Raw genomic sequence first — 8,422 nt, 5'->3', positions numbered from 1 at the left:
AAAGTGGATAGAGAAAAGTTTTTCCCCCTCATAATACTAGAACTTGTGGACATTCAAAGAAGCTGAATGTTGGAAGATTCAGGACAGACAAAAGGAAGTACTTCTTTACTCAGCGCATAGTTAAACTATGGAATTTGCTCCCACAAGATGCAGTAATGGCCACCAGCTTGGATGGCTTTAAAAGAAGATTAGACAAATTCATGGAGGACAAGACTATCAATGGCTACTAGCCATGATGGCTGTGCTGTGCCACCCTAGTCAGAGGCAGCATGCTTCTGAAAACCAGTTGCCGGAAGCCTCAGGAGGGGAGAGTGTTCTTGCACTCGGGTCCTGCTTGCGGGCTTCCCCCAGGCACCTGGTTGGCCACTGTGAGAACAGGATGCTGGACTAGATGGGCCACTGGCCTGATCCAGCAGGCTCTTCTTATGTTCTTATTCCCATACTATCCCAGTTTGATCTGATGGACTGCAAACTGAATGATGAAGAAGGCAAACCACCTTTCCTCTGAGGAGAAAAGGCTAAGGGTTAGGATTTTGTTCTTTATTATTAATTATTATTTATTATTATTATTATTGTTTTATACCACCCCATAGCCGAAGCTCTCTGGGCGGTTTACAACAATTAAAAACATTAAAAACAAATATACAAATTTAAAAACAATTTTAAAAAACAATTTTAAAACACATGCTAAAATGCCTGGGAGAAGAGGAAAGTCTTGACCTGACGCCGAAAAAATAACAGTATTAGTGCCAGGTGCACCTCATCAGAAAGATCATTCCATAATTTGGGGGCCACCACTGAGAAAGCCTTCTCCCTTGTTGCCATCCTCCAAGCTACCCTTGGAGTAGGCAACCAGAGGAGGACCTTTGATATTGAGCGTAGTGTACAGGTGGGTTCGTGTCAAGAGAGGCGGTCCATCAGGTATTGTGGTCCCAAGCCGTGTAAGGCTTTACAGGTTAAAACCAGCCCTTTGAACTGAGCTTGGAAACATACAGGCAGCCAATGCAAGCGGGCCAGAATCGGTTTTATATGTTCAAACTCTCTGGTCCCTGTTACCAATCTGGCCACTGCATTTTGCACAAGCTGCAGCTTCTGAACCGTCTTCAAAGGCAGCACCACGTAGAGTGCATTGCAGTAATCTAACTTGGAGGTTACCAGAGCATGGACAACTGAAGCCAGGTTATCCCTGTCCAGATAGGGGCGTAGCTGGGTCACCAACCGAAGTTGGTAGAAGGCACTCCGTGCCACTGAGGCTACCTGAGCCTCAAGTGACAGAGATGGTTCTAGAACCCCTAAGCTACAAACCTGCTCCTTCAGGGGGAGTGCAACCCCATCCAGGACAGGTTGAACATCCACCATCCGGTCAGAAGAACCACCCACTAGCAGCATCTCAGTCTTGTCTGGGTTGAACCTCAGTTTATTAGCCCTCGTCCAGTCCATTGTCACAGCCAGCCACTGGTTCAGCACATTGACAGCCTCACCTGATGAAAATGAAAAGGAGAAATAGAGCTGCATGTCATCAGCATACTGATGGCAGTGCACTCCAAAACTCCAGATGACTGCACCCAACGGTTTCATGTAGATGTTGAACAGCATGGGGGACAGAACTGACCCCCTGTGGAACCCCATACTGGAGAGCCCAGGGTGCCGAGCAATGCTCCCCAAACACCACCTTCTGGAGCCAACCTGCCAAGTAGGAGCGGAACCACCGCCATGCAGTCCCTCCCACTTCCAACTCAGCCAGTCTTCCCAGACGGATACCATGGTCAATGGTATAGAAAACTGCTGAAAGATCAAGGAGAATCAACAGAGTCACACTCCCCCTGCCTCTCTCCCGACAGAGGTCATCATACAGAGCGACCAAGGCTGTTTCTGTGCCAAAACCAGGCCTGAAACCCAACTGAAATGGATCCAGAAAAAAGACAACCACACGGGTAGAAATGAGGGGTTTATAAAATTATGCATGGTGTGGAGATACCAGACAGGGTAACTGCGATGTCCTTATATGTTAAAAACTGTAAATATGGTAAGTGCGGGTTTATATAGGGATATATGGTAAGTGAATTGAATAAGAGGGGGGAGTACATGGACTAGAATACTGGAGAATGTTGGATGGTGATTGGCTGAGTTTGAATGGCTGAAGGTATAAATGAGAGGATGACAGTTGAGTTGGGGAGGTTGTTGGGGGGAGTTGAGAGGAGAGTGATTGGAAAGGAGTTGAAGTGGGAGACAGTTGGGATTGAGTTGACAGAGTTCTGAGGGAGGTTTGGATTCTATTAGGCTGATATTTGGACAGAATATATATATAACTGGAAACATAAGAGTGACACTATATGAAACCATACGCTTTTTAAACATTCCTAAAGTAATCTTGTTATTTCCTAGTGTTATCAAATAAATACTTTTATTGTTTTACCAAAAGCCTGATCCTTGGCTGGGGATATACAGACCAGAAGGGAGGGCAGGGTAATTACCCAGGCTGAAAGGAAACTGTATCTAATGGTGGCAGCGGTGAAGGAAGAAATTGTAACATCATCAAGTATCCAGAGCAGTGATTCTCAAACGGTGTGCCATGGCACACTGGTGCGCCAAAAGAGGTGACTCGGTGTTCCACGAATATTATGAAAACATATTTTAAAAATGAGTAGAAACCCATTTGTATAGAGATTTATTTTTATTCATAGTTTAAAATATATTAATATATATTTAATTTTGTACAAGAAGTGCGCCAGAAAATTTTTATATGTTTTACAGTGCACCGCGAACCAAAAAAGTTTGATAACCACTGATCCAGAGCAACCGAGGATTGTATGCTTTATAGACAAAGATACAGGGGGGGTGTGGACAGCAAGGGCACCCAGACACAAAGTAACAAGCCATAGGGAGACTAAGGCAAAGTCTCTAGCAGTATTGTTTACAGGGAGTGACTGGTGGTGCTGCCTAGCAGTGGGATCTTGAGAGATCTGTGCTAGAGCGGAGTGAGAAAAAATAAAAGTGACGATCCTGACTGGTGGTGTCCTGAGGTGGTGCCTAGTGAAAGGCAGTAGCCACAAGCAGGTGGGAACCTGACAGGTGGAGCCAAAGGAGGGAATGTCACATGTGGTGGCACAGGTGGGATATGAACAAAAGAGAGTCCCTAAAAAGTGGTGTGACTGTAAAGGAATAACAAATAAAGATTTCTTGTGAGTGTGTGGCAAAGAGAGTGTGAGCTCCGAGAAACATGGCTGAGTTCATGAAGATGAAGAGAGAGGAGCTGGTGGAAAAATGTATAGCGTTTCATTTACCTCATGAGGGTAAAGGGGTGGATAAATTGCAGGTGGCGTTAATAACATATACGTCAATCCAAACCAAAGAACCAGTAAGAGAAGAAATCCCAGAAGGGTGCTTAAGTAACCCTGCCTATGTGGAGTATTTAAGAGAGAAGATGGGAAGCTGAGGAAAAAGACAATCAGCGGGTCTTTGAAGCTGCAGAGAAGGAAAAGCCATGTGTGTTGGAAACTGAGAGATTGAGAATGGAGGCTGAGGAGAAGGAAAAGCAGCAAATGTTGGAGACTGAAAGGATGAGAATGGATACTGAAAGAGAGAATGGAGGCTGAGATACAAGTGGAAAGGTTAAAATTAGAGAAGTTTCATTCTGATGAAACGAGGAAAGAGAGAGATGAAACAAAAATAAAAGTCACTCCAAAAGACTGCTGTGTATGAGCCTGGTCAAGATCCACAAATTTACCTCACAACATTTGAAAAGGCAGCTCAGATGTGGGGGCTACCTGAAGATAAATACATGCAGTATTTATCAAATTTAATTAAAGGGGAATTGGCTGAGGTGTATCAGTATTTCCCCTCAGACAGGCCAGTGACATATGCTGAATTCAAAGAAGCAGTGTTTAAAAGATTTAGACTGGGGCCTGATTTATTTTAGAAAACTGTTCAGACTGGTTGGATGGGAAAACCACAAAGAGATTTTAAACCAAGACCAAATAACAATGGCAGAAAATATGTGACACCACAGAGAGTAAACCCTCCAATAAAATCAGAAGGGCACAGGAGACCTCAGTTTGGGTCTGTGTTCGCTAAAATGGAAGAGAAAATCTACAAATGTGGTAAAGCAGGCCATCTCCATTTTCAATGTGAGAATATAAACCCCATCAGTAACCCTGTTCAAGGAAGAACAGTGAAAAGTGAACTGAGAGAGGGAGAAACAAAGAAAATACAGTTCTGTCAAATAAGCTGGTCAAATGTTCAAGATTTTGACTCAAGCTTGAGAGAAGAAGTATGTGTGCAAGGGGCAAAATATTGGGCTTTGCTAGACACTGGTGCTGCTCTGACCTTACTGAGGCCAGATTTGATAAGATCTGAAGAAATTTTACCTCAAGAAAAGTTGGTAATCCAAGGTGTGAGAGGTGAACCAGAAAGCATTCCCATGGCCCTAATAAAACTGAAATGGAGAGGAAAAGAGGAGACTTATAAAGTGAGTATCAATGCCCAGCAACAAGAACCTGTAATTTTGGGCAGAGATGTTATGGGGGCACAAGGAAAAAATTATGTGGTGACCAGACAACAACTTGGCAAAGCAGCAGAAGTCATTTTATCTGATGCTGAACAAAACAGGGTGGAACCTGTAATCGAGCCTGAGGTCACCATAGCAATCCCTAGTGTGCCTGGAGTGAATGAAATTTTGTTATGAATGTTTTCTACTGCAGAAACACAACAGTTCAGGGATGAGCTGGAAAATGATAGCAGTTTGAAGATAATAAAGGAAAAAGCCCTTCCACAAAGAATCCCCTTTACAGAAACTCTGAGGGATCAAACTGTGTGGGAGAATGGTGTACCGTATAGGCTGTGGTTACCTAATGAGAGAGAGAACTACTGTGAACCAGTTAAACAATTGGTTGTACCTAGCAAATTTAGATCCAGATTGCTAGAGGTAGCACATGATATTCCTTGTTCAGGGCATCTTGCAATAAAAAAGACCAAGAAAAGGCTGGCTGCACATTATTATTGGCCAAACATTTCTAAAGATGTCAAACAATATTGTTCCTCTTGTATGATATGTCAAAAAGTGGGGTAAAAACAAAAGCTCCACTGAGATTTCCTATTCCATTGGTGCGCTATGTTGTGAAAGAAACCTTACCCATTTGGCACCTTTATAGGGGGAAGGACTTTGGAAATGCACCACCTACATTTTCAGCTAAAAACTACATTAGTCCTCAGAGTTCTCCTTCTCACACACCCACGAGGCATGGGCGTAATACAGCCTGTGGGGGAAGAGAAAGGAACCCAGATTTCTTGATGGAAATACAATTAAGCAGGCTGAAATCCATCTGGCGAATCAGAGTGTGAGGTCAACTTGTTAGAGCAACCAGTTTGTCGTCAAGTGTTGGTGGTTCAAGATCTTGAGATCAGAGATCGCTTGGCTACATCTCAGATGAATAAATTTCTCTACCTTTACTGTAGTAAGGAAATGCTTAGAAAGGCACATTCTAATATGTTGACAGTCAAAGTGTTGCATGTGCGTCCTGAGTCAGGCAGATCACAAGAGTGTTGTTTATGAGTGTCATTAATGCCACTTTGTCTCAATATTGATCAGGATGCCCTGTTTTTCTTAAAGGATTTTTTCACTAGTCTGTCTACAGAAGTAGAAATCCTAATGACTCCAGATCCTGAGATTAAAAAGCCTCCTGGTGCAGACATAACATATACCTTACCCAAGCATCCCAGCAGTTTCAAGGAGCCAAGCCCGATTATTTCTTTCTCATTACACAAACGAGTGAGTCAGAATAGAAGAGTGCTTGAGGAACTCAGGAAACAAGTGAGAGCATTTTTAGGTATGGCTGGTTTTTATAGAAAGTTTATAAAGGGGTTTGGAGAAATAGCAACCCCACTGCATGAGTTAACGCAGAAAAAGTGTGCTGAGTGTGTGAGATGGGATGAAAGGTGTCAAAAAGCTTTTGACCAGCTGAAGCAAGCACTGTGCCAGAGTCCAGTGTTGATAGCTCCGGACTTTGAGCAGCCATTCATCGTGGCGACAGATGCATCTGATCTAGCTCTTGGAGTTGTGCTGATGCAAGAGAGGGATGGCATCAAGCATCCTATTGCATATCTGAGTCGAAAACTGTCAGCGAGAGAACGGAACTGCTCATCGGTTCAGAAAGAGTGTTTGGCAGTCGTGTGGGGCCTGGGAAAGCTGCGTCCCTGCGTGTGGGGAAGGAAGTGCACGGTCATCACGGATCTTTGTGTGTTGCTATGGCTGAACACAATGAGAAACAACAACACCATGCTGCAAAGGTGGTCCTGGGCACTGCAGGAATATCAATTGGACCATTTTCATCAAAGGGAAGGACAATGTGCTGGCGGATGGACTTTCAAGGCAGGTTGCTGATACTGCAGTCATGTGAACAAAATGAGAGACTGAAAGGACACTCTACCCCTGAGTGACAGACACTTATATAACACGTCATATTATTCCTGGGAACAGGAGTAATACTTTGCTTTTATTTAAAGGGGGGAAATGTGATGTCCTTATATGTTAAAAACTGTAAATATGGTAAGTGCGGGTTTATATAGGGATATATGGTAAGTGAATTGAGTAAGAGTGGGGAGTACATGGACTAGAATGCTGGAGAATGTTGGATGATGATTGGCTGAGTGTTTGAATGGCTGAAGGTATAAATGAGAGGCTGATGGGAGTTGGGGAGGTTGTTGGGGGGAGTTGAGGAGAGTGATTGGAAAGGAGTTGAAGTGGGAGACAGTTGGGATTGAGTTGACAGAGGTCTGAGGGAGGTTTGGATTCTATTAGGCTGATATTTGGACAGAATATATATATAACTGGAAACATAAGAGTGACACTATATGAAACCATACGTTTGTTAAACATTCCTAAAGTAATCTTGTTATTTCCTAGTGTTACCAAATAAATACTTTTATTGGTTTACCAAAAGCCTGATCCTTGGCTGGGGATATACAGACCAGAAGGGAGGGCAAGGTAATTACCAAGGCTGAAGGGAAACTGTATCTAATGGTGGTAGCGGTGAAGGAAGAAATTGTAACATTGTCAAGTATCCAGAGCAACCAAGCATTGTATGCTTTATAGACAAAGATACGGGGGGTGTGGACAGCAAGGGCACCCAGACACAAAGTAACAAGCCATAGGGAGACTAAGGCAAAGTCTCTAGCAGTATTGTTTACAGGGAGTGGCTGGTGGTGCTGCCTAGCAGTGGGATCTTGAGAGATCTGTGCTAGAGCGGAGTGAGAAAAAATAAAAATGACGATCCTGACTGGTGGTGTCCTGAGGTGGTGCCTAGTGAAAGGCAGTAGCCACAAGCAGGTGGGAACCTGACAGGTGGAGCCACAGGAGGGAACATCACAGTAACAACTTACTGAAACTGATTGGCAATAGATTCAGGATTGGTAAAGGAAAACAGTTCTTCACAAATCAAGGAATTTTCTACCATAGATGTGACGGTGGCCATTAACTTTGGCCACTTTAAAAGGAGATTAGTCTTGTCCTCCGTGAATTTGTCTATAATCTATCAGTTTGCCAATTTAGAATAGGCATGGGGAACTTGTGACCCTCCAGATGCTATTGGACTAAAATTCCCATCATCATGCTGGCTGGGGTTGATCGGAGTTGTAGTTCCACAATATTATAGTGGACTACAGACTCCCCATCCTTGAGGTACAGGCAACACAACAATGAATTGTAGCTGGGAGCAACAATGAATTTGGGCCACTGCTTTTCAAGTATGTGGTTGTTCATTTGAGAAGTAGGACACCAGACTGCACAGACAGCTGGCCTGCTCCAACAAGGCTCTTCTCGTATTCTTAATCACAGGTTAACTGAAAAGGACTTAAACCACTCCAACAGCACTATGGGTGATATCCAAAGTAAGTCAAACTCAGAGAAGACCCATTGAAACGATGGACTTGGTCTACCCAAAATCCGCAGTCTCTTATTAAGCATTGTTGTAAGAATGTAGTTCAGCAGTTTGGGCTTAGACCTGTGTTCAAAGTCAGTGCTGAGCTATGGCACTGGGACCACTTGGGCAAGACGTTCTAAAGAACAAACACATATTACAAGAGATATGCATATGAGACTTCTCAAATATACTGTATACATCATTTTTGCACTTTTTCTAATTGGGTTTGGAACTTGTGGCCCTTCAGATGCTATTGTTGGACTACAAACTCCCATCAACCCCTAACTACTTGACCAACGGTGAGGGTCACATTTTCCTCAGCTCTGCCTAAAACCCAGCCTTTCTAAAGAGTCTATATAGAACAGTGTTTCTCAGCCAGGGGGGCATATGAAGATCTCAGGGGAGGCATCAGTGTTTCCAAAAATATGCACAGTATAAATAAACTAACAATACCAAAATACTAGTATGAAGGTGAGAAGATCATATGCTTATTATGTGATTCACAC

This window comes from Rhineura floridana, chromosome 2, assembly GCF_030035675.1.
Source record: "Rhineura floridana isolate rRhiFlo1 chromosome 2, rRhiFlo1.hap2, whole genome shotgun sequence".
Classification (NCBI taxonomy): Eukaryota; Metazoa; Chordata; class Lepidosauria; order Squamata; family Rhineuridae; genus Rhineura; species Rhineura floridana.
The sequence above is the reverse complement of the archived record's forward strand: the minus strand, read 5'-3'. Positions refer to the sequence as shown.